At 43.0% G+C, this 25071-nt stretch overlaps 1 protein-coding gene and 1 long non-coding RNA gene across 12 annotated transcripts in view; one reads left to right on the top strand and one right to left on the bottom strand.

The window, feature by feature from the left end:
* MBNL2 (muscleblind like splicing regulator 2) overlaps window positions 1-24115 on the bottom strand; it is a 108402-nt gene extending 84287 nt beyond the window's left edge. For 6 of the 11 annotated variants that reach the window (XM_084506883.1, XM_084506892.1, XM_084506891.1 and 3 more), the window contains exon 1: window positions 23967-24115. The gene's annotated coding sequence lies outside the window, so the exon portion shown is untranslated. Of the gene's footprint in view, window positions 1-7516; window positions 7827-11373; window positions 11442-12615; window positions 12636-23966 lie in introns of those variants that run through there. The other 5 variants (XM_084506890.1, XM_084506889.1, XM_084506887.1 and 2 more) reach the window with 5 other exon arrangements.
* On the top strand, window positions 1179-7512 carry LOC311430333. Its single transcript, XR_014688703.1, has 4 exons — window positions 1179-2355; window positions 2710-2838; window positions 5814-6050; window positions 6871-7512. It is a non-coding gene; the product is annotated as an uncharacterized lncRNA (long non-coding RNA).
* Window positions 24116-25071: the final 956 nt, after the last annotated feature.

Below are 25071 nucleotides of genomic sequence, written 5' to 3'. Positions count from 1 at the left end.
TAAAGCCTTATCACCTACAAACATGTTTACAAGAACTGTTTTTAATAAAAAGTACAAATCTGACAGCTGTGGGTAAGACTTAAAGAAACACAAATCCTAAAAAGCTCGGAATTAAGCAAAATGAAAGCAAATGAATCTGTCATCTTTGTAACCTGATGATTTTTGTGGGACCTAATTCTCATGACATTATGTTATGATGATGTTATGTTTTGATGAATGTTATGGATGTCAAACAAAATTTAATTAAAAGAGGTAGCTAAAAATGCAAAGTACTTGCAGACGGCATGAAGACTGAAGTCAGCAGAAGTTCTGGGTCAATAAACTCTATGGAAGGCCTCCAAACTCAGCAAGTTCACATGGCTAAATAGCACACTTTTACTTATCTGCTACGATTTTTGCAATGAAGGAGTTTACTAACGGTTGTCTTCCTCTGCTGTGCAATATATCCATAAACATTGAAAGAGAGTTTGCCATTAACATTATATACTGTGAAATCATTCCTGGAGCTAACTGTGAGGAGTTACGAAAGGATCTCATGATAATGAGTACACTGGATGACAAAATGACATAAGAATTTAACATAAAAACAGACAAAATAATGTGGATGAGGGGAAAAACAACAACAAAAGTAATAAATAACATACATATAACATCAAGTTCAAACAAAACACTACTACAGAGGAAAGATATTGTCACCCCTCTGAGATGAGGGAGCCCACAACTGAGATGGGAAAGAGAGGGACAAGAGCAATAGCACCGTCAGCATTATGAAAAGGCTACTAAATACAATGGCTCAGATGGAAACTTCTCCTCAGAAAGTCTCTAAGCCCCGGTGACTAAAAGCTGAAGTCACATGCCTGTCAAGGTACACATTCCTGTCCTCAGCTCACCCCTTTGCCTTCTCTGCTTTGGGACTGCAACTCCCTACAAGCAGCCTAGTTCTGCAACTAGGGCTGGCAACAGACCCGTGGGGACACGCTGATCCTTGAGCCCTCCCATGAGAAAGTCAACACTCTCATCTCTTATTTCAAACACAGATTTCAGAGACCGTGGACTCGTGCCACCTATCTTCAGGCACATAAATGCGGCACCGCTCACTGAAAAACACAATATCCTTAATCACCCTCAGTGCCAATGGAGAGGTGGGTACCTCCAAAGAATGATTCGGAACGTAAAGGCACGGCTTTATCTCCTGGAGGTACCACAAAGCTACAGACCATCCTTTGCAGAAAAATCTCCACAGAGAATGGCAGCGTGGGCCACGTGCTCTGCTCTGCATAGGAAGCATCTAGCAGCTTGGGAAGGTAAAAAACGGGCAGAAGCGGGCATTTGTTCTCAGGCCACGCTCCTTCACCCTTCAGCTGTTGGGCCTTGCTCCTCAAGAGACTGGGGAGAGAAGGGAGGACAGAGAGAGAGTGGAAAAACAATGGGAGAGAGAGAATGGGGGCTGGATGCCTCAAACGCCTCATGGTCTACAAGAGTCCAACCACTTCCAGCTCCATGGGTGAAGTCCAGGTCTGTGAGATGGATTTAATTCCAGGTATCACTCTGAAGCTTCCCCCCATGAGATGTATGCTGGGGCTTTTTACCACTTCGGACGTTTTATACTGAGGATTAAGCTGCTGGCGTGTCCCCTGCCGGCGTTTCCACTTCAAAGAGCTGCGGCTGTGGATTGCAAAACCTTTGAAAGTGGCCTCACCGCGCAAAGTCCTGAGCATTAAATGAGGTCTTTAAAAAAAAAACAAAAAACACAACAAGGTAAAAAGAAAAAATGCTGCCTTTCTAAACACTTCAGTGTAGCTACTTTCAAAGGCTTTCATGCCTTGCTCACTGTGGCAAAGAAATTTTTTTTTTTTTTTTTTGGCATTTCCTTATCCTTCAAAATTAAAGAAATAAAGCAATCCAGACTGGAAGCATGCCCCAGGATTAGCAGAGGGGAACTGAAATACACAAGGGACCTGAAAAAATGCCCGTGAAGCAAAAAAAAAAAAAAAAAAAAAAAAAAGTTTTTAAATGCATGTTCTACCGCTCCAGGACAGCGGCGCACCGTGCTGCCGGCGCATGTTTAGCATCTCAATAAGGACTGCAGCACTGCAAGCGGTAGCACAAGCGGCCCACACACAAGTGTCCTCTGGCACAGAAACCTCGCGACAGAGAAAGGTCTGCTCAAAACCACCGTCACCGCCAAGCTCCTGTTCGCCTTGCAGCTCCCCGCCTTGCTCCTCGGGCCGCAGAGAGCATTTCTTCGTCCCCGCTTTGCGATGGTGTCTGGCCAGCAGCCCACCTTCCAGCTTGGGGACCTCCTGCCTTGGGGCCCTGGACCCTCCTTTTGGACTGTGGGTGGAGGAAGGTGAGGTAGGAAAATCAATATTGCTCTTTGCAGAGCAACAAGAGGCAGGGAAAATGTGCTACCAGTGAATGCAGCTGCCAGGGAAATCCCATAATTGTAATGGCAACCTTTTAAATAAATAAAACGCAAGGCTCTGCTGAAGTCCTAAATCATTAACTGGGCACCCACATACACATGTGCCAGCTACCGATGTGGGAAAGGAAGGATAGCCATAGGTGTCTGTTTACAAACCAGCACAGTTGTAGGAGTGAAATATTTATGTATGATAACGGCACCAAAAAAAAAAAAAAAACACCTAAAAAGGGAGAATGAATAAGGAAACAAAAAATGGACTAAAACTAGGCTTTGATATTCTACAGGGCAGTCACTTCCCCCACCTCAACGTCAAGCAGAGTCTCCGACTGATTGCTGCTAGCTGAATGCGTTAAAAGCAGAAAACCAACACACTTCAATTCATTTATTGAAAATCATATTCCAAGCTCTTGAAAGTAAGTGGAAATCTTATCTTGTCTCTTTCCAATTTAAGGTTCGTTTTAGACTAAGTTCCAGACACTACCCAAAAATAAATGCTTATAAAATACTTGCCGTAAAATAAAAAATCACTACAGATTCAGGAAGTGGGTGTGGGGGGGTGAGATTTCAAGCCTTTTGGTATACACACCTGAAGATTGAAAACGGATAAAAATCCTCAGTTTCTGAAAAAAAAATAATAATAATTCAGCCTGGATAGGAGAGAATCTTAGATGGAGGTGAAAAGAATATTTCCTAGGCCTATCTCTTAAAAGTGATCACACCCAAAAAGCATTGAAAATTTGCCTTCAGAATCCTCAGAAAGAGGAAAAAAAATAATAGGCACTTCAAAGTCCAAGCTTCCTTACATAAAACTCTAGAGGGAAAACATGTCCGTATTTTTCCTTACCTGTATTCTCTAATTCTCCCTGTTGTTCAAAGTGCTGTACTCTCTGCAGGAGGAAAGATTTTACCACCATATGAACCTTGCTACCGCTCATGTCTCTGCTTACAAGTTCAAAAATGTGCACTACCCAGACATTCTTCAAATGGCATGCATCATCCACTCAGAAATGTCTAAAAATTATTGATCTAACCTAGATAAAAAAGAGTAATAGACTCTGATATAAGCCATCTGTTCCTACTTGATTGATTTCTTCATCCAAGAACCGCACCAGTAAAACCCTCCTGTCTCATTATGTATTTCTTTGTGTTTCAAAAATCACAACAATGGAAGATGATAATTTTATGTGTATTACACGTTTGTTTGCATACATCTACATATAAAAATAGGAGGAAAGGAAAAAAAGCGCGTGTGTCTCCTTAATTTACCAGAAGTACAGCTGAGCTCTAAATTGTCATGTTGACGATATCACAAGCCCACCAGACCCTTTGCCAGACTTACACCTCCAGGAATCCTACAGGTGTTCTGTAACAGCAGCCAGCTGAACACTGGCATCTCTCAGCAGTGTTAGAAACAAGCACTAGCACAAAAAGCCCTCTGCTTACTTCTGCCTACTTTGTATTTCTTTGCACTGGTTACAATGAATTTCACATTTAATCTCCTGGTGGGTACACTCTTAAATTTTCACAGTCCCAAACTTTCCTTTTTCAGTGTGCCCAAAATACTGAACTAAAAATTTTATATACCTTATTATAGATATAGATACACACACATACATGGGGAGATTAAGACATTGGCAAATTCTAGGAAGATGATGCGTCATTCCTTTCTCCTCAAGCATCTTCTGCCCCAAACAGAGCTGAAAAGTTTGTTTTTAAAAGGAGACTTTGGGCTCCACACATCAATAACCAACAACTGTCACTGCATAAGAATATAAGAATTTTCTATAAAAAGATTAGTTTAATTAGTCAAACAGATAATACTACCATGATTTGAACTAGTTTTCACCACTGACACCCTCTTAAAATGAGTTTTAATTTCCTCAGGCTATACTTTCAGCCTTTACAGACAAGTTACATAGCACTAGTTCACACTAGTTAACCATAACGCATTATGCTAAACACAACATATCAAATTAGCTTCACAACCAAAGGCTGGAAAATGGTTTTAAAAAGCAAACATACCAATAAATTCTTGCAAGAGATTATATTCTCTTTTGTAAAGAGCTATGTGTTTTTACTCACAAAGAAAGTAGAAAGTCATTGAGCTTTAAAAAAAAGCATTTCTTCTCTGAAAGATAAAAAGACTCCTTAAAGTCAAAGAAATTTCCAGTAACTCTGGAGAGCAAGATATCATCAATAGCTGTTATTTGAAATTTAAACCTTAGCAATGTGTCTCACTAACGATTTAAGAAATCAAACCATATGTGTAATTACTAATGAGGAATTTCATTTGAACACTAAGTCTTTTTCTCATCTCTCAATACTATAAAAAGTGAACATTTTACAGAGCTTTTTACAAATAAACACAGTGCAGCTTATTCCTGACATACTTGCGAGCAACAGAGAAGAACATTCATCCACAGCTGAGATGACTTACCAGACCTGAGTGCCTGAAATCCTATATAATATTAGTAGCTACTTCTCTTACTCAAGAAAACATATATATATTTTTAGCATATGGTTATTTTAGAGTTTTGTAAAATACATGCTTACAAATAAAGAACTTGATCTTCCTTTATAAACAATCTGTAGTCGCAACACTATACTTCAGGACTAGTAACTCACTAGTAAATACTACCTTAGGAAAACGAAGAAACTAATTCAATACGGAGTAATTTATTCCCTGAAAAAAAGACAGACTGAACACAGTAAGGTATTACTGTACAAATAGCTGTGATAGAGTCCATAGAGAAATTGAGCAGGAAAGATATTATTAAATGAAAAGAGGTACCAGAATCTGGCCCAAAATAATTTTATTACCAACTAGTTACATAAAAAGATAATTCAGAGTATTTGTTACTATCTCTGCCCTCCAAGATGAAAACCCACCATAAAAAAGCGTACCTTGAGCAGGCAAGATTTTTCTTTAAATCCCTTTGTTGACTGATTGTGTATTCCACCTGGTCTGCTGTTACAAGCTATATGATTGAGTGAGGAATGCAAGCTTTCACTTGGACAGTTAGACATAAGAATGATAATTCTCTATAGTGCCATCTCAAAGATAAAAAAAAAAAAAAAAAAAAAAACAACACACAACCAGCCACTTAAATCATCTGAAAAAGGCAGTCTTGAAAAACGAGGCTGAAATTTTTTCTGTGTAAAAGCTGTGCATGAAAATAGTTTTATTTGCAAAAGTAAAAAAAAAACAAAACCTCACACTTCATAACATGAATAAGATTGACTTCTAATTATCAATCTTTGCTGCACATGCTTAGCATACTTTGCACACAAACACTACATTTGAACATCAACAGCAACAGCAAAATGTACATACTCATACTCCATTAATAATAATGTTCTACATCCTGACATATGTTTCTCTTGTTAGCAGCTTGAAATCCTCAGAAGACACACGAGGTTGCTATAACTTCGAAGAGCTCGGTGTTTGTAAATTACTGATTCATAAACTGAAGATGTGTCAACATCCCAGCTCCAGGTCTTCAGCGAGCATTTAGCCAGGTAACGAGGAATTTGAATCAACCTCCGCAGAAAAAAGTCAGCTGTGAGGAGCTGGGTGATGACATCAGAAGTTTTGAGCCCATGTCCTGTACCTCTCCTTGAAAAGGTGAGGGATGAATGGGGTGGGACAAGGGGGACGCTTGGTCTAGCAGGACCTATTTAATGAAACCCTTTTAAATTGGCTTAAATTGAAAGGTTTCTTTTTTCTTTAACACCATTTAAAGTCTTCTAGTCAGTAAAAGGTTCGTTTACCTTATTCCTTCTTGGAGACATTGATCTTCAGTCCTCCTTAGCTCACACACTTGATTTTTTTTCCACCCACATCTTATCTGAATACAAATATTTATACATAGTGTTCAAGGGTATTATGGCTTCACCAACTGTTAATCTTCATGAAGAAGTTTTTATTTTATTTTTTAAACTTTGTTATGTATTATGATGATATCACTATCAATGCAGCTGAAGACAGCATGGTAATTTGGGTAGCTAATTAGGTGGGATCCTGACTGGTACTGAGCACCATCAGCGCATATGGCAGCCTGAGAAAGTTGAAGAGGCTTTAGCACGTCACAGGATGAGGCAATGTCCTCAGACCCTTCCAGCAATACAGTGGCAAAGTTTGCTTCCAACACCTAACAAGTAATAATAATGAGTAATAATTCTATCCCTCCAAAATTTTACAGTCTTCTGTCTAAATAATCCTTTTCCTTCTCTCCAGAGCACTTAACATAAATCTTCTCCATTGCTTCCCGAGGCTCCTCCTCGGCAAGAAAGTTGATGCGTCTCAGCAGTGAAATCATTGCTGCAAAAGCCAGCCTGCTCATTAAATTATTCTGCTAGCTGTGTGTTCTCTCATTAAAAATGCAGAAGGATCAGATAATTGCAGTACGTATTATTAACCTTGTTATCCTTGTTTTCACGTAAAGGTCCTGTTTTGTTGCCGAGACAAAGACCTGGAAATGGCAGGGGAAATGCTCGACTGAACTACAATACGAAAAACTCTAACAGCTTGCCTTCGGGAACACAAGGAATCACTGCGCAGTCTAAAATGCCTAGACTTTTGTAATGGAGTAAAATACTGTAATCTCACCGTGCAGCTCCTTCAAGCCCCAGGCAGACCGTCCTGGCTTTAGTTAAAGCCTCCGATAGGGAATTATTTATAAGAGCCATCCTAATTCACGTAAATCTTCAGACATATCTGCTAGAAACTTCACAGATTTCCAGGTTGACTCATTCTCTTTATTAGAGCTAGGAAGCACTGCCAGGCGGCAGCCCAGCTAAAAATCCAATTAGGGTGCCGTACTTCTGAAACACACTGACCTATTTCTTTATTTTTGCTCGCGTTATTTTTAATGTGCATATACTCACGGTCTATTTCTGAAAAGAGCTGCTTATGTTGTGACTGAACTCCCCTAGAAAAACAAGTTAGCATAAAATCCGCATACTGCGCCCCGACAGCAGGTAATCACCGGAGAAATCTTGTTTCCCCGACTCCCCCAGGCAACACATACGGTATGCAGCACACTGCAGCAAACTCTTTAAACATTCAATAAAAGACAATGATCCTCCTACCTTGTTCAGCTCTGTCTATTCGGCACATTTCCAGCGGGAACAGAAACCTCTGCTATCAACAAACAGCCGCACCTTTCCTGTTCCATCATTGCGATGAATAATTTTCACCCAAAATGATCAGCAGTCCCCCTCCTTTTTTTTTTTTTTTTTTTTTTTGGTGCTCGGGAAGCCCTGTGCCTTATCCCTTATCGGGGGATTTTTCCCTCAGATGATGAAGCAAAGACACAGCCTAAACTCTGTTGCTGAAGGACTGCAGCCCTTCCTTCTCCCAGAGCCCTCCCAGCATATGGCAGCCAATCACACCCCGCATCGTCAGCCCTGCCGCTCTCGCACCGACTGTATCGGGGTGATTGACACAGCAACACAGCGCTTCCAACGTGTAAAAACAATGCGTCCATACTGATGAACCGGGAATTTCCCTCGCCCAGGAAAGGAGTTTTGCTGGCGAGGAGGCAAAGCGATCCCCCTCCATGAAATCCCACATGCGGCAAACGCAAACAACTCCCTTCCCCTCCATCGCCGCGACAGCTCGGCGATGTTTTTACAGAAGGGTTTTAAGAGCTTTTGCTGGGCATAAACGCGTGCACAAACAGCACTGGTGAAATCGTAGAACTGCAGCGATGCTGTTTTGTTTGTAAAGGTTTGCCGTGCATCTCAAGGCAAATAATCCGCCCCTTATTTTAACGTGCAGCCAACACGCACTCCGATTCAGACCTTGATGTTCTCATTTTAATACTGCACAACCCTACTGTGCAGTGTTTGCATTTAACAGCCACACATACACCATCACTTTCATAACATTTGAAACCAATTGTCATGCACCACAGGTACGGGATGCTCCTCGACAAAGACATGATCCATCTGATGACGTTTTAATACCCTTGGCAGTAAAAAACACGTAAGCGGCCCCCAAACTGTGGTACATGCTCACAACTGATCTTCGTTAGCATCGAGGTTCAGGCGTAAGGACTACGAAACCAGTTGCCATTTTCAAGCCAAACCGTGGGCAGATCTATACACTCGTTACACAAGGTCTGGTGTCGGTCAATTTGCTCACAATTTTTGCTGGAGTTTTAAATAAGAGAGCAAGGCAGCAAAGGATTATTGAACAAGAGTTGCAATTAAGAAAAAATACAAAAATGAGCTTAACCAGAAAGTCAATCTTTATCCAGAAGGGGATAAAGATTGCAGTGCAATACTACTTTAGACAGCCGTTTATGCGATTCAATCCATTACATAAAAATGTGTAAAATCTATTTAAATTCCACTAAAACTTTAAAAATGTGAATAGACAAGAGGAAAACAAAGCCCTCATTCAACCGGCAGTTCCATCCCAAGGCCCCATTGTTTCCTATTGCCTGTTTTGCATATTAGAAATGACGCTTTCCAAAACCCATCACCCTGCCATCCTGCAAGCAAACACTCTCCTTTGGGCTTCATCATCTCCCATCTGATTTATTAAGGTCTCCCCCCCCTCCTTGGCACCACCAGCCCTCTGGCCTGCTGCCACCGGTGTCCCCACCATCTGACCATGACGCACTCCTCTCCTCCATCCCTTCGCAGCTCCCCCTCCTTCAAGTTCAAGTTTCTGCTGGCTCCTACAAGGCAGCCCTCCCTCTCTGCTGAATCACCCCCTCCATTCTCTGCTTTTAACATCAACAACAACAAAAAACTAAATAACTGGTACTGAAGAGTCTCAGAACCCCAGAGACGGGTCATACGGCTGGCCTGCTCCATCTATTATCGAGGTGGCCCGGCGCATCTCGTTGGTATTTTCCACATTCCTCTGATTCTGTCAAACTCAAACTGCCCGTGTTAAAATTTTCCATGCTGGACATCTGCTGCAGGATTTATTTATTTGCCTGCCAAAACGCAGTTTGCCCATTTCTGAGACAGGCTAGACAAAAACATGTTACTCTGCCGTTCTCACAACCGACTCAACTGGGGAACTCTGCTCCCCCCGCTCACCCTTGACAGCGCAGGCTTGAAATTTGGCACAGCACTGATCCCTCAGTTTATTATTTATTATTTATTTACTTTAATTTTTAAAGGCTATGCCTTTTGCTATGCTTATGAAAACATCTTTGTGTCAGACAAAGCTCTAGCACCTACCAGAATCCAGCTGATACACCTTCCTATTTTTCTTTTTGAGCCCTGCAACGTAAATCACGGAAAATGTTCTGCAGCAAGCATCCACCACCTCCTCCGAATGTGGCTGGAAAGGCACCAACCCCACAGTGCGACTGAGCATGTAATGGGCTCAAGTTACAGGAGATTAGCAGGATTTCCCCTGTAACTGCTGCTCCCATCTGCCAAAGACCAGACATTGGAAGTGACAGCAGGAAGACAACCTTGCCTGTTGCTTTCGTGACCCTTCGGCTGATGCCCCACGGATGTGCAGGAGACAGACTCTTCATACAGCACCACAGCAGGGTGTGAGAAAAGGTCAAGGGGACCAAAACATGGCACGAAGCTGGGCAGGAGAGGAGAGGTCGCAATTAGAGGAAGGAGAGAAAGAGAAGCAAGAGCCAGAATCTGGGAATCCTGGGTCTGGTTGAGCAAAAGGTTAAAGCAAGGAAGCAGAGAGTGTTTCAGCTGGATGAGGAGCTGGAGAGAGCAGCCAGCACAGGGAACCACTGGGTCCAGCATGGCCAGGAGCTGAGAGATGTTACCAAGGGAAGGACAAAAGACTGATGAAGCCCGATGGCCCCACAGCACCACACAGGGTCCAAGGATGAGGATGTGCAGCGCAGACACCACCATTTTGCCCACAGAGGGGCTTGCCCTGTGCTGTGGAAAGGCAGGCCAGCCGTGTCCCTCAGCTTGGTGCCAGCACCCTGTCCCCTGCCCTCTCCTGTCCAGCAGGACACACAGCCACAGTCCCCCTTTCTCAGTGAACCAACATGGCAACACGCATCAAGAGCTTTAGTGGTTCGTTAGTTTGCTTCTGAGAAGGAAACTTCCAAGTTACTTCACAAAGTTTAAAAGAAATAACTAAATCCAGACAAGTTGCCAGCACAAAGCCCAGAAGCACTGGGATTCACCAATACCTCCACAGCTTTATTTTGGTGGCACTGCTTCACAGCGCACATGTTGACTGTGCCACAGCTTCCAGGTGCATTGTAGGAACAAACCAAGCCCACACTGAGCAACAGCTCTGAGCAAGAGACAGGCTGAGGGAGTAGGATTGTTCAGCCTGGAGAAGAGAAGGCTCCGGGGAGACCTTACAGCAGTCTTACAGTGCCTAAAGGGGGCCTACAAGAAAGCTGGAGAGGGACTCTTTGTCAGGGAGCGTGGTGACAGGACAAGGGAGAATGGCTTTGAACTGAAAGAGGATAGATTTAGATTAGATTTCAGAAGATTCTTCACTGTGTGGGTGGTGAGGCCTTGGAACAGGTTGCCCAGAGAAGCTGTGGGTGCCCCATCCCTGGAAATGTTCAAGGCCAGGCTGGATGGGGCTTTGGGCAGCCTCGTCTGGTGAGAGGTGTCCCTGCCCATGGCAGGGGGGTTGGGACTAGATGGTCTTTAAGACCCCTTCCAACCCAAACCAATCTATGACAGTCCTCTTAAATTATGTAAGCAAAACTAGCAGCTATGTTCTCACCTGGTTCCTCGTGTGGATAATTACATTTTAGATCCTCCCCTGTCAAATTATCAGAATCCTCTCAAATCACTAAGGTGTGCTGAAAATAAATGGTCAGATGTGTCAGCCCCTCAGCTAAGTCCCATCAAAAAGCTCAAGAGAAAATACATAATCTTTCTGGGAAAAAAAAAAAAAAAAAAAAGGTGCTTGAGTAGCATGCAGCAAGTAAGGCATGAGTTCACAGACTGAAGGAAAAAAATATATTTAAAAATACCTGTTCTGTACATTGAGCAAGGAGTTCCAGAGTGACTGATCTGAAGTTGAGATGTGCCCATCCAATCATGCATCTTTTACGTTAGTTACAAAAAAAAAAAAAAAAAAAAAAAAAAAAAGGACAGGATTTCATTTTTCAGGCCTACTTATGCATTCTATTATATATTTAATTGCAGTATGACAAAATCTTACAGACGCAGAGAAACTCAGATGTCAAACTGAGAGAAGAAAAACAAATAAAGGTACATTCTGAACACAGAAATGCCATCTGCTCTGTTTGAGAGCTTCCTGTAATTAATGATTCAAGGTAAAAACACTGCTGAAGGTGATTCTTGCACACGATTTTCTGAAGGTTGTAGATATAACTTTTGGAGAAAATTGGATGATTTTGGAAGTAATAAAGTAGCGGTAAACTGGAATGAGCAAAATGTATGTTTTTCTTTTTGCCTTCTTTACTCTTGAATGATAGCTATTAGATCTAATCCCTAAAACAACAAAACTTCTTGATTTAAACAGAGCTATACAAGTATGGACTATAGATATCACTAGCATTTAAAGCGCCAAGCAACTTACATGATATTGAGTGCAGCAGAAAGATGATTTTCAGCCCTGCATAAATGACCTATGGCAACAGTGACATTTCGGTAAGTTCAGCAATGGGGAAAAGAACTTCAGAACTATTCCTCGTGTCAGTGATAGACTCTTCCCCTAGTAACTTCCCACAGCTGCTACTACCAGCAAAATTCAACCTTAGTAGCTATGGTCTGAATGACAGCAGAAAGAACATTCAAGGCAGCTGCCAAGAGTTTAAATCTAGACACCTAGACCTATTCATGCACAGTGCTACTGATGCCAGTCTTTGCAAAATATCTCACTATTTCTGAGATAATGGGGCTGAAGCGATGGTAGAAATCGTATTAAGTTACAAAAATAAGATCTCCAGCACTGCCAAAATTCAAGTTACTGACCAGAATTAGGCATGATGCTCTGAAAGGATGCTGCTAGATCCGATTTGTTTCTTTTTAAATATGCTTATAAGAACTGTAAGTCCAGGATTTCAAATGCTTTAACTTTCTAGTACCTAGACATCCCAACTTCCTCCTAACCTAGAAAACCTTGAAATTGATCATACACAGACAAGAAAACAGACTGTTCTAGTTTCACTATCTATGCTGAGAGAAATATGAAACAAAAAGACAGAAGCAAGCACTTATTCAAAGCCAGAAGTTAGGATTCACCTTACCAAACCTGAGGTGGCTTCTGGAGGCCTTCTAAATCTCCTCTCTCCACCCGCTGGTTGCACAGGGAATTTAAGCCATGTCTAAATCATGAGATCCAAATGCATGGGTTCAGGCTCGCACCCTGCCTGCATCCTGACTTTATTTTGGGATGACAACACATCCCCATCAGGAAGCAAACTGCATGCACCCTTCCTTCTCACGATGGTTGCAGTTGGGATGGGTAACGAACACGCCAGCCAGAAGAAGCTGCAGCACACTCCAACCAGGTTTTATAGCTGAACATTTGAGACATGTATCCTGGGTGCACCGCAAAGCCGAGCTGCCTCTGGATGTAGCCTTATGTGCTTAGCTTGAAATATATGTGGCCAAATATAAACAACCACATCTCCATGAGTCACCCTACTCCCCCTCTCTCCTTATAGTCACTAGAGAGAAATAGGCATTTGTAGGCTGTGATTCATCTTATCCCAAAGTAGATATTCTAAGAGATTTTTCCATATCCTAAAAAATGTCTTTCTATTGATTACCTGAGATGGCCACCCTTCTATTAAGTCCGTTGTTAAACACATAAAAGATGAGATCTTACTATAGAAGAATCTTTATTAGGAACTTACAAATTTAGTCTCTTTAGTTACATTGCTGGATAGTACTTTTCATTTTCAGTTTAAGTTAGAGTAACTAAAGACATAAGCATATAGCTTAAGACGACGTACATGTATATTTTCACAATGCACAGTTACAGCTTTGGTGTAAATCCTCAGCTTGCTATAAGCATGTTCCAGTTATGTTGCTATATAAGCTACATAAGCTTGTTCTCTAAGCTATGCTGAATATGTTCCAGCATGTTTTTTTTTTTTTTTCCCCTGACTGAACATCAGTCCTTGAACACCCTCATGCTTTCTTCCTCTGAACAATGGACTGACACCAAATTAACCTAAGAGGAGTCAGACTAGGTTCTTCTTTCTGATTTTCTCTTTGGTTTTCAGGGGAGGATTTTAGGAGAGGGAAGATTGGTAAAACAGCTGATTTTTTGCTGGCTTTGTCTGTATAAACTAGGAAATACACACTGGCAAAATAATAAATCAGGTAAAATAAACTGTCTAATGACCTTCATTAACTAGCTCTTAGAATGCAGAATTACACAAAAGTTTCATCAGAAACATTCATGGCAGCTAAAAAAGCTGTTTGCAGTTATCCAAAACACCAAATCACAGAAGCATTAAAACAGCAACATCAAAATTGTAGTCACCCAAACTCTGATATCAAGTGCCTTCTTAGACTTCCTAGGGAGTTCCCGTTGGGCTCCAGTGGCTACTGCTGAAAGATCGAGCCATTGGTGTGGCCTGGGTTGTATCTACCAGCCCTATGCAGGTATCTCAGATATAAAATTGTCCTGTGTCATTTTAGATGCCATATATTTAGCTATCTAAACCCATCCAAAAACGTACGCAGTATCCTCAATACACATCAGAACACAACCTTCCAACACTTTTAGCAAATTATGTAGTTAAGAAGAAAGAAAACATTGTTCCTGTAAGTCTTCAGTATCCAGCTGGAAACAATGCAAAGGTGTAAACCGCTGTTCAGTACTACCTAAATTATCTTTACTGGGACCACTGGGTATTGGGAAGTTCTTCCATTGCTGATAAAAACATGCCTCTTCCTCCTCAGATCCTTCCATGACTAATTTCCTCCACAGCTATTGTTCTGGCCTCAGATTTGGAGTAGCTCCCGTTCAAACCTACAACAGGAGGAAACCAGTTGATAAATCACCTTGTCAGAGAACCTGCTAACCTCATCCCAAAGTCACATGGGCATAGGAAAAACCCCTTGTGCTTCAGGGAGCATAGGTGGAGGACACACATACTAAACTTCTGCCTCTTACCCTGAGAAGCTAGAATTTGCTGGCTTCCTGTAACAGCCAACCTACCAGGCTGTTAAAACAGGAACAAGACTTGTCCTCTAAAAAGTTCCTAATTAACACAAATAATATTTCATATAATTGCCTGAAAAAAATATATTATTATGATTACATTTTCTGCAGGTAAACCAAATATTTTTTAATCTTCTGTGAAGCTTCAGTTATCAGCCTCTAACATAACCCAGATCCTGCATATAATTCAAGCAATGGCTGCAAATGATAAATTTTCTGACCGGTGATGTAATGAGGAGTCTTTAATTATCCCTTAAATCCAAGAGCTCTATTTTATTACTCCATTATAAACCCAAGGGGAAAAAGATGCCACCGAAACTAAGCTGCATTTTGATTATCCCCATCTTCAATTAGCACAAAAATAATTCAACTCACTCTAATTGGTTAAAATTATTCTATTGTTTTTGCACCCTGCTGAGACGTAGGTGCAAAATATCCCATTGCTATTTAGCAGGTGACGCTAGCTGCCATTTCCCTACAAGCTGCCACTTAACAGCATGAGCCCGTAGGGTAGATGCTCAGGGGCATGCAGCAAAATCAGCAAGCAATCTCCACTGTAAGCAGAGAAAATAAGCTCCGGGAGACTTCAGAGAAAATGAGCAGCAATTGAATAATTTTTGTTTTATAAAATCAGTAAGAGCAGGATTGAATCCCTCACCCGTTTACAGCAATTAATGACCCGCACACGTAAGAGTAGAGGACTCCATGTAATTAACAAAGCATTACTTTGGCAAGGAGGATAGGCCTGGAGTATATAAGTACAGGGTTTTATTTCTTTCTGCGAAGTACGGATGACAGGTAGGAGAAAGCTATGCCAAGCGAACTGTTGGCAAGCAACTAGTCTTTTGGTTAGCAGGCAGCTCTGTTTTGTGAAGGCTATGAGTTTGTGTTCACATAGGCAAGCTTTTCTTTAAACATCAGAATTACATGCGTTCAAACAGTCATGGGTTTTACACCAGATTTCAATTTTCACCTCAAAAAAAAGGTTGATTTGTTTCAGCTTGCTGTATGGTTACTGTGAAGCACCAAGAATGCTTTCATTTGTGTAATGTTTTAAAACATCCTATGTGGTTCTTTGCCCGGTTATTCTGCCACATAACACTATATAAATATACATGATCATGGACCTTCATTTTTTCTGATGTCACATTAGGCTAACAGAAACCAAGAAAATAAATAGCTGTATACAGAGGAAGAAACAAGAATTGCTTTCACTCAGGAAAAATAAGCAAACAAGGAGTAATGAAGGGCGAGAAACAAGGTCCTCTAGCAGAAGCACTAGGTGTGGGATAAAATGGCATCCAAAAGCCTAATCTCTGATGACAGTATGGCTCCAGCAGCATACTTGCAGATTTAATCCCACCACCTCAAAAATGAAGTAAATTGCAGAAAGAATGCCTCAAAATCAAAATTCACACACTGTGTCATTCACTAGAGGTCCACAAACAGAAAGGAGAGTTTATTTGTAGGGAAAACTCTGTAAGTGGATAGCATCCAGCTTTCTAACACTGTGCACTTTACTGCTTCAGCATTTTACTCTGACTCTCTTCTCTTCTTCCACTCTCATATAAAATAAGATAAAAAAATTGACAGAGCCATTCATTTGGCTATTCCCCCTAGTACCAACTTGAATAACGATTAAATATTAGCACTAATGCATATTAGTAGAAGCAAAATAAGATTAGAAGGTATCCTGTCTGCTACCTTCGGCTTAGAGGGAGTACTAAGCAAAGGGGACTGCAGAGGAAGAGTGCAGGATGAAGATTATGTAGATCCTTTGCTGCAGTCGGTATACAGTCTTACGAACTTAAGATCTTAAGGCCAGTTTCAGCACAGTCCACCTGCCTTCTCGGTGATCACGATGGCACCTCATCCTGTGAAGCCAGCTTTAGCAGGCCCACGACTTGGGGTTTGACTGTTAGGGCTGTATTAACCACACAAGGATTTCTACCCTCCTATCTGAGCCGGGTGAGACAAAAAGAAGCCTGTTGACAGAGGTTCCCTACTCCAGCCTCCAACTGGAAACAAAACCATCACCAACAGCAGACCAGTTCAGCTGTTGCACTGTCTCCATGAGTCCTGAGAAGCTCTGGGGACAGGTATTGGCCTCTCTGGAGGACCTGCCACAGTGCTGCACTACCCTCCCCATGTCCAGCCTGAATCTCCAAAGCTAAAATGTGTTGCCATTGCCCATCACTGCCATCAGGCACTGCTTAGGAGAGTTTGGCTTTAATATCTTTATAATCATATCCTTGAGTAGGTGTAAGCAGCTACCGAGTTGTGCTTGAGCTTTGTCATCCAACTCAAAACCCCCAGCTCCCTCAGCCCAGGCCCCTGTTCACAGTGGTAGCTTCATACTGGATCTAGACATGGCACCAGCTCTTCATCTGAGCTGGATGTAGCACCTCGGATAAAAGCAGTGAAGGTATGCTCAGTTCCCAGTGGGTGAACTAGAGAAACGTTAGCTTTATCTCTGTCATCAGATCATTAAGGTTGGAAAAGACCTTCAAGATCATCTGGTCCTTTACTCTTGGCAGCATATACAAGAGAATACCACTCAAATGTTTTTTGCGTCTGCTTCTTTGATTCTTCTTTGAACTGCTGGCAGAAGGATGGGTTAAAAGCCCTGGATCCTGCACAGAAAGGTCCACAGGATTTTGGGCCCTGCTATTTCTGCCCTCTCAGATATTTTAAGTATTGAGTGCACTTCGATTTTACAAAATATCTATCACGAAGCCACACTACCTCATCGAAACCCTTCCAGCTATTGAAAGACAACTGAACAACAAAGAAATGAAGTTATTAGTGCTTACTTTCTAGATGAATCCTTTATTCATCCTTCAGAAACCAAGATTTGATGCAGACATTGCCAGTAATGGCCATGTCCAAACATTTCTTTCTGAGGCAACACAACCTGAAGTGTATTGACAGCTCTAAAAAAATCCTTTTAGAATATCCCATTTTTTCAGTCTACTCCTTTTTTCAGTCTTTTATGCGGAAAGCAACAAATAATTATAACCCCTTGACAAAATTCTGCTGATGTAAACAAAGCAGAACTACAGCAGTTTTAATCATTCCTCCAGTTCAGAAAACTCTTTGTCTCAATCCCCAAAGCCTTGTGCACAGCATCCCACAGACTGACATCATCCCCGTTTCCAGTTTGTTTCCAGACTTCCTCCACTGGGGACTCAGCAGCAGCAGGGACCAGCCCTAGCAGGATTGGCACTGCTGGTAACACTGCAAGAAAAAGGGCTTCAATCATCTCTGAAATTTTTAAAGAAGCATGAGGTAAGCTCTCTAGAAAGCGAGGACAATGCCATGCTAATCCTCCTGTCAGCCCTCGGGCCATCACCACAATTCAGACTACCAAACCACCCTGCTGCCTCACAAGGGAGGAGTACTGAGCTCCACCCAGCTCTGGCCTCCAGTTATTGCCACGCTATTAGTCAAGAGGTTGCTTTACAGCTCAGAAAGCATATTGATTTTTCTTCCTCTAATTCATGGCAGTAAGGACAGGTTATGTCAAGAAAATGTCGGACTGAAGCCACTCACAATACCTCGGCTCTGCTGGATTGTGTCCTAATCATACCACCACAGATATTAAGCCCTCACCTTTCACGTCCATGCTCACCACTGCTTGCACAGGATGCATTGCCAGGTCTAACCATGTCCAAGATTCAACAGCTTGTACCTCCAGAAGGAATACCAGGGTAACCATGCTTCTCCTGGGGCATCTAGCAATCCATATGACAGAGTCCACTACCATGGACTACCAAAGTATAAACTGGAATAGACGGTTCAAGAAATTTGGAAAAGAGCCAGAGAAATCAGATATCTTCTAAAAGCTGTAAGTAGCACGAGAAATACAGTCCACCACAAACAGGAAGCAAAGAGCATAAAGCATTATGAAATTAAGTGAATGAATTGAGTAACATGAGACCTATCTCTAACTGCCAACAGGCAATACAGATTCTCGGGAGTGAAATACCTGATCGGAATTGCATCACCCAAAGCTGTCTACAGGAGATCTAAATCCTACGTCTTTTTCTTCCTCCCTCATGATGCTAAGTCAAAGACTCAGGCACAAGCAGATGGCAGGAAGAACTTTACTCACCTGTTCTGCAAATATGAAATCTAAGGTGTTTCTAGTAAGGCATTTTTATTATATTTCGCTAACCTGGAAAGCTAAAGTTAACATTTATTCACTTAAAGGAATAGAACAGATTTAGGAAGGCTAACGCTAATACCTTGTAATAGAAGGTAGCAAAATGTACCAGAATGATAAATCTAGGGAATTTCAGCAAGTATATTGACAAGGCTAAACATGTTAAGACTCCAGTATTCATCTTTTCATGTTTTGTATGAAAAGCCAGTTTCCTCATAGTTCCCTTGGCACCTTCACAGGTCACCTCTGGTCCAACCAGCAGAGCTGGCTGTATTGCAGACCTGACAGAGAAGTCAGAGATTAAGGATGTCACAACATTATTGCCGTTTTGGAAAAAGCACCTCCTCGTTCAAGCAAGTGGGAGAACTCCCAGTTAATCAGGAGCTACAGAAAGCCATAGTAGAGCAAAGGCTGGGAAACTCCAAAATCTTGTACAGTTCACAGGAGGCAAGCATGGCAAGGGCCTGAGAGCTCAGGGACCTGCTAACTGGTGCCACTAGCACTGATCATAAATACAGTCAAAACTCAATAACCACTGCTTCAGTAACACACCCAGAAATCAAAAATTGCCTTGATATTTTTAGGCTATTCATCAATTACACACATAGGACAGAAGTTCCAGATTTTAGGACAGCAAACAATGGCCAAGTAACCAATTCCTCAAAGCTTATGCTAAGGCCATTGATGCTCAGAGCTTATAATGTCCATATAAACTTAGAGCACTGCAGAGAAACGTCCTACTTCATAAAAACCTTGTGCATGCTTTGAAATCCCTTTCAGCTAACAAGAACACACTTCACCCATACCCACTAACAGCTCACTCACAAACCAAGCTGAGTACATTTTGACATCCCTCTTCTTCAAAACATGTTTTCTTCCAAGACCTGTGAATTCAACCCACACTCTTTCCAGACTTAAACCATTAACAAAATACTCAGAAGTTGCCTTCCTCCTTGAAAATGTAAAAAACTTGCCACCCTCCTTAGCTAGTGCCAAATCTCCCTTTCCTGAGAAAGGTCAGTACCAAAGCCAACTATCAGCTCACCTAATTGGGCCTAAAGCTATGGACCAGGGACACCAAACTAAAGAGAGGGCACGGACCTTCCTGCACATCTAATGAGTTCCTATCACAGGAGATACAGGTTCATATATACTCAGCCTCCCAGACCTCCTTTGGATTCCATCAGGCATGAAATACTTGTCACTGGGGGGGGGGGAGACACCTCACAAGAGCCCACAAAATATGATAAAGCTTGGGTCCTTCCTAACTAAGCTAGGAGCAATTGAAAACAAGCAGCAATATAATTCGGTAGCAGTGGGAAGCTGCTCCACCAGCCTTCGGCCTTCCCTGGTAGAGACCTACAAAGCTCAGTTCTCTCCATGCTGCTTTCCAACATCAGCATCAAACCAGCAAGTGAACAGGTCAGAAACAGTCTCTAATTCTTCCAATATGGAGACAACAAGACCTATTTATCCTTCAGCACAAACAGCTGCGGCACTGTCAAAACGACCTGCTGCTGAGGAGCGGTTGAAGTTAAATTGAATTGAAGTTAAATCTAAACCTGGAATTCACCGGCGAGCAAAGGAAAACACTTGAGAGGCTGCAGCCACCTACAGGCTCTGGTTTTGTTGCTTTAAGATACATGATCCCAACTGGTCATAGGTCAGAAGTATTTCTGGACTTTACACTGACATTATACTTTCATACTGAAACATTACTCAATGACAGCATTGCTGTCTCAGCTCTATCTAGGCAAAGAGTGACCTGTGCCTGCAATACACTGTAGCAGGCCATGAAGCCTTCCACTCTAGGAAATTTTATTACTCCAGAACATGCTGTGTCTTTCTCCAGGAATACAGCTGCAGACCACCACATCCTTCCACCTTCCAAACTGCACCAAAAACAGCCTTGTAGTCTTCAAGCACTCTGTGGCCTAGGCCCCGGACAGCAAAAGGGCTACCTCAGGCTCCACAGAAAAACAATCCCTGACAATAATTTCCCTCAGTCACTAATCATGAGCTAAAAATGTTGATCTGCAACTGCAAGACAGGGATAAACTGTTGCATTATCCACTACCTGCAGCTCTTTGAAGATGACTGCTCTTCCCTCGTACCTATATTTGTTTAAGCCATACCCGACTGCGTTTCTATTCCAAATTTAGTTGTGTTTCAGTATCACGTTTCTCTGAAGCTTTGAAGGTGTCAAACCCAGTTATCACAAATAATCCATCCATAATGATCAAGACTGTGCAAAAAGCACAGGGGAAATATCAATAGTCTAAAAGGGAGATTATTTTTGTTTTTAAAGGATTATTCACAAGAAATGAGTGACTAGAAAATGAAAAGTATTTTGATCAACACTTTTCCTGACTTTCACTTCAGTGACATTTTAATGAACACTTTCTAGCTACCTCTACTTACATAAAGTTACAAATGAACGTGGGAGAGTACTGATGAAAGGTAATAGAGAAAAAGAAAAGAAAAAGAAAAAAGAAAGAAAATTTCATCAGGCATTTCAATTTATCGGATGCCTATAAAAAATGAATAGTAACTCATGTGAGGAAAAGTGACCCAGCAAAGATCTGATAAGTAAAAGACATCTGGAAAGGAGTCATGACTAGACAGAAAGAGTTTGAAATATGATAGAGGGGCATGAGGAAAAATACACTGAGATCTGGAATCCAGTTAGGTTACTTTACAACTCTTCAAAGATGAAGGTAGCGTGTTCACATCTGTCTTGAGCACTCAATCCAACACCACAGAGCTAAGAATAAATGGCCAAAACAAAACAAAACAAAAATATGTAAAAGAGCAGTAACTGTGATTGTAGCACTGGATGGAGCAATTTGAAGTGAGGTTTCTACCCTGATAACGGACAGTATTAAAATACCTTATTCAATAACAAGTTTAATACGGTTCGTGGATCTTTGTTTCTGTTTTTGTTGGCAGATTAAATCAAATTCTGAAACCTTCTACTAATACCACAGTAAGACCTATGGGGGCCTATTAAAAATGGAAAAAAAAATATAAGGTAGTATAAACAAGCAGACTGTTCATTCACCTAGCATAGCATCAGTTTCAGTAAGAACATGCCAAACCTAAACAAATTAGGCTCTATAATTTTACTCATCAGTGTAAGGAGTAAAAATAATCATAAAGCATTGCTGAGATTCCAAGAGCTACCCAGAGGATGCAAAAACATCCAACACCATCACGCAGCAAAAGGAATACCAATTTTGTATGCTTTTCCTTCTTCCTGCCATAAATTGTTAACAGAATTTTTTCCACTGCCTTGTAATTGAGCTTTCAAGCTAAGAAAAAGCAAGACCAGGAAGGTTCCTAAACCCAGAGCAGTCACACATCACTGGTCCACCTCACATACCACTTTTGCTACGGTACATGTACTACGGTTTGAGAATCCCTAGGCTAGAAGAACAGGCAGCCTATTTGGTACTGCATACTACAATTCTAGAGACTATGCAACTAGCAGAGAAGCTACAGACCAGATGTAGTAGACAAGATGAAAATTTCACCCACCAAGTGTTAACAGCAAGTAGACTTTATTTTTAATCTTCTTATGACAACTGTTATTCTGCAAAAGCCAAATTTAAGAAAATGATGCTCAAATGAAGATTTCAGCATCACAATCCCAAACAGACCAATGCCAAAGATTTGAGATTTTGGCAGGTCTACCGAGGTCTAAAAATAGGCCGTTCCTTCAGAGAGGGCCATAAATGATAACAGAGATAAGATTCAGAGGGAAAGCATGTTGGGGTGACACAAGCCATGTGGCCCACCCATGTATCTGCAGAGGGACCACTCCTCTGGTGACATAGGGAAATATATTTCGAATTTCACCTGCACATAGATGAGCCATAGCATAGGCCAGCAACACTGGCAAGACCCAAAGACTGGCACATCCCAACTCGGGGCTCCAGCCAGCATCTGATGAGCAGCAATGGTTGGCACCCCCAAACTTCCTCGTCACAGAAGGGAGAGGCTACAGGGCTCTTCCCTGGCTTCACGTACCCAATAAAAGCCTACTAAGCTGACACTACACAAAAGGGCCTTGTCCACAGTGGGAAGAACGGCATGCTTTCCAGCAGCAGTACCAGCTGTAGTGTGTGTATGCAAACAGCCTTAACACCCAGTGCATTGCAAGTTACAAACTGGCATTGCTGAAGCAATTTTAAAATAAAAACAAACACACAGTCGAAGGACTGTATCAAAGAAGCTTCCCATCAGTCCTCCACAGTAACTTTAGAGTATTTCCCAGAAGAGTCGAAACACGTATTTGGCCCTAAAGCCTACTACAGGCACATTTTTCACTTGTGTGCACGCACACACTGGTATGTGCACGCAAGAAGGGAAAAGGCAGGACAGATGGCTAAATCTATGCGTATTTACCAAGGTACGAACGCCACGTTAAAATGATAAGCACTTGACCAAGTCACATGCTTAAAATTAATCGCACTTCCGCTCCTGCCTGCAAGTCCACACTGCTTTAAAAACCTACAAGCCTGAACAAGGTACACCGGCACAACACACTCGCTTCACAGCGCGCAAACCCCACGTGGCCGTCCTCCGTGGGGGCATTAAAGGCGACCGAGTTGCTCCTTGCTCCTGTTTGAAGCCCGCATTTCTGCTGCCGGGCTCACCTCTGAGCAGAAATGCAAATCAGCCTGAGGGAAACAGAAAGGAAAGCGTCTGGAAACAGAAGCCCGTAGGCGACGTTGTCACGGCTCAGAAAACATACGTGTGCGCGTATAGGTGCCGTGTGTGCCTATACGTGCCCGTTCCTTGCGTGTGCGAGCTTTCTGCATGTCGCTGGCTGCGGGGAGGACATCCAGCATGCGTGCCAAGCTCCTTGGGGTGCACGCTGGCCTCTCGCCCTGTCTCCTTCACTGACACGAGTGGGTGCGTGGGAGGTTTGGGGTACGTACCCCAGCACCCTGGAGGGGAAGGGAGCGTGTGTGTGCGGCGGGTGCCGCTCGGGGAAGGGGGCTCCGAGCCCCCCTCCCCCTTTTGCAAAGTCCCCCAAACTTGCTGCCGAGCGCCAGGTCCCACGAGGAACACGAGCCAGGGGGGAAACTGCGGGCGTGGGAGGGGAAGGAGAGGAAGAGGAGGAGGAGGAAAGGAGGAAGAGAGGCCGGACAGCGGCCGAGCCGAGCGCTCCCGGGGACACCGGCGACGTCCCCGGTGCAGGAGGCTCCGGGGTGGGGGGAGAAAACCCGCGGGGTGCGGGGCCGCCTTACCTCGGAGCGGGGCCGGGGAGCGGCCGCTTCTCCCAGCCGGGCGGCGGCGCCTCCTTGCAGCGGCTCCGCTCCGCTCCTCTCCTCTCCTCGCCTCTCCCGCCGCGGCGGCGGCGGCGGCTGCTGGCGGAGGGGCGGCCCCGGCCCGCCCCGGCCCGCCCCGCGCCGCCCCCCGGCCCCAGCGCTTCCCCCCCGGGCCGAGCGGGGCGGTGCGGGGAAGGAACGGGCTCCCCGGCCGCCTGGTCAACCCGTTGCTCCGGACGGGCCGCCCGGGGCAGGGTGACCGGGGCTGTGTGGGCTCTGCGGCCGCCTAGTCAACCCCTGCTCCGGCAGGGCTGCCTAGGCCCGTTTCTAGGTGGTGTCTGCAGATCCCCAAGGAGGAGACCCCACAGCCTCCCATGGCAGCATGGTGTTTAGGGATCCACGCACTACCCCTCTGTCTCAACTGCCCCCTGCTCCAGTTGGGAGCCTCACATGAGACCCATGGTCTGTTCCTACACGGTGAGGAGGCTCTCTAGAAAGTCAGACAAGAAGGGGATAGTCATACACTGCCAGGAGCCCCTCTCTAGATGAATTTAAACTGTTGTAGCATCACAACGAAAAAAAAAAAATCAGAAAGCATCTGCACTCCATTTCAACTAAATTCCTTTAATCTACCCCCGGGCTCTTTTGCAAGGATCGGTTATTGAACTTTCAGGCTTCTGTTCATACACAATGTGTAACATTTTGAGAAAGAAAGTCAGTAAACCTTTAGATTCATCCAACTCCTTTTTTCCAGAGGCTGAAAAGGGAATAAAAAGATTGTATTTTGTTTTTAAAGTAATGAGCAGAGTGATGAATTAATATTTTAAGGCTAATTGGAGATCAGCTCTAACCAGTTTGTTCAAGGTGACCCCGTGAATAAAGGTGTTTGAGTAAAACCAATTAGGAAAAGTATGTTAATATCACTCTGCTTTGAAAGGGAAATACAATGCATAGAATAAATACAAAGGTCAGCCAGAGCTGGGGATGCCACCGGGAAGAACCCAGTACAACATGCACCCTGCCCTAGTTGGTAGGAGGGAGAATGGCTTTGAAAAGGGGAAAACAATTAAAATAAAATAAAATA

Source organism: Aythya ferina (genome assembly GCF_964211825.1).
Source record: "Aythya ferina genome assembly, chromosome: 1".
NCBI lineage: Eukaryota > Metazoa > Chordata > Aves > Anseriformes > Anatidae > Aythya > Aythya ferina.
This window is presented reverse-complemented; position numbering and strand designations above follow the sequence as displayed.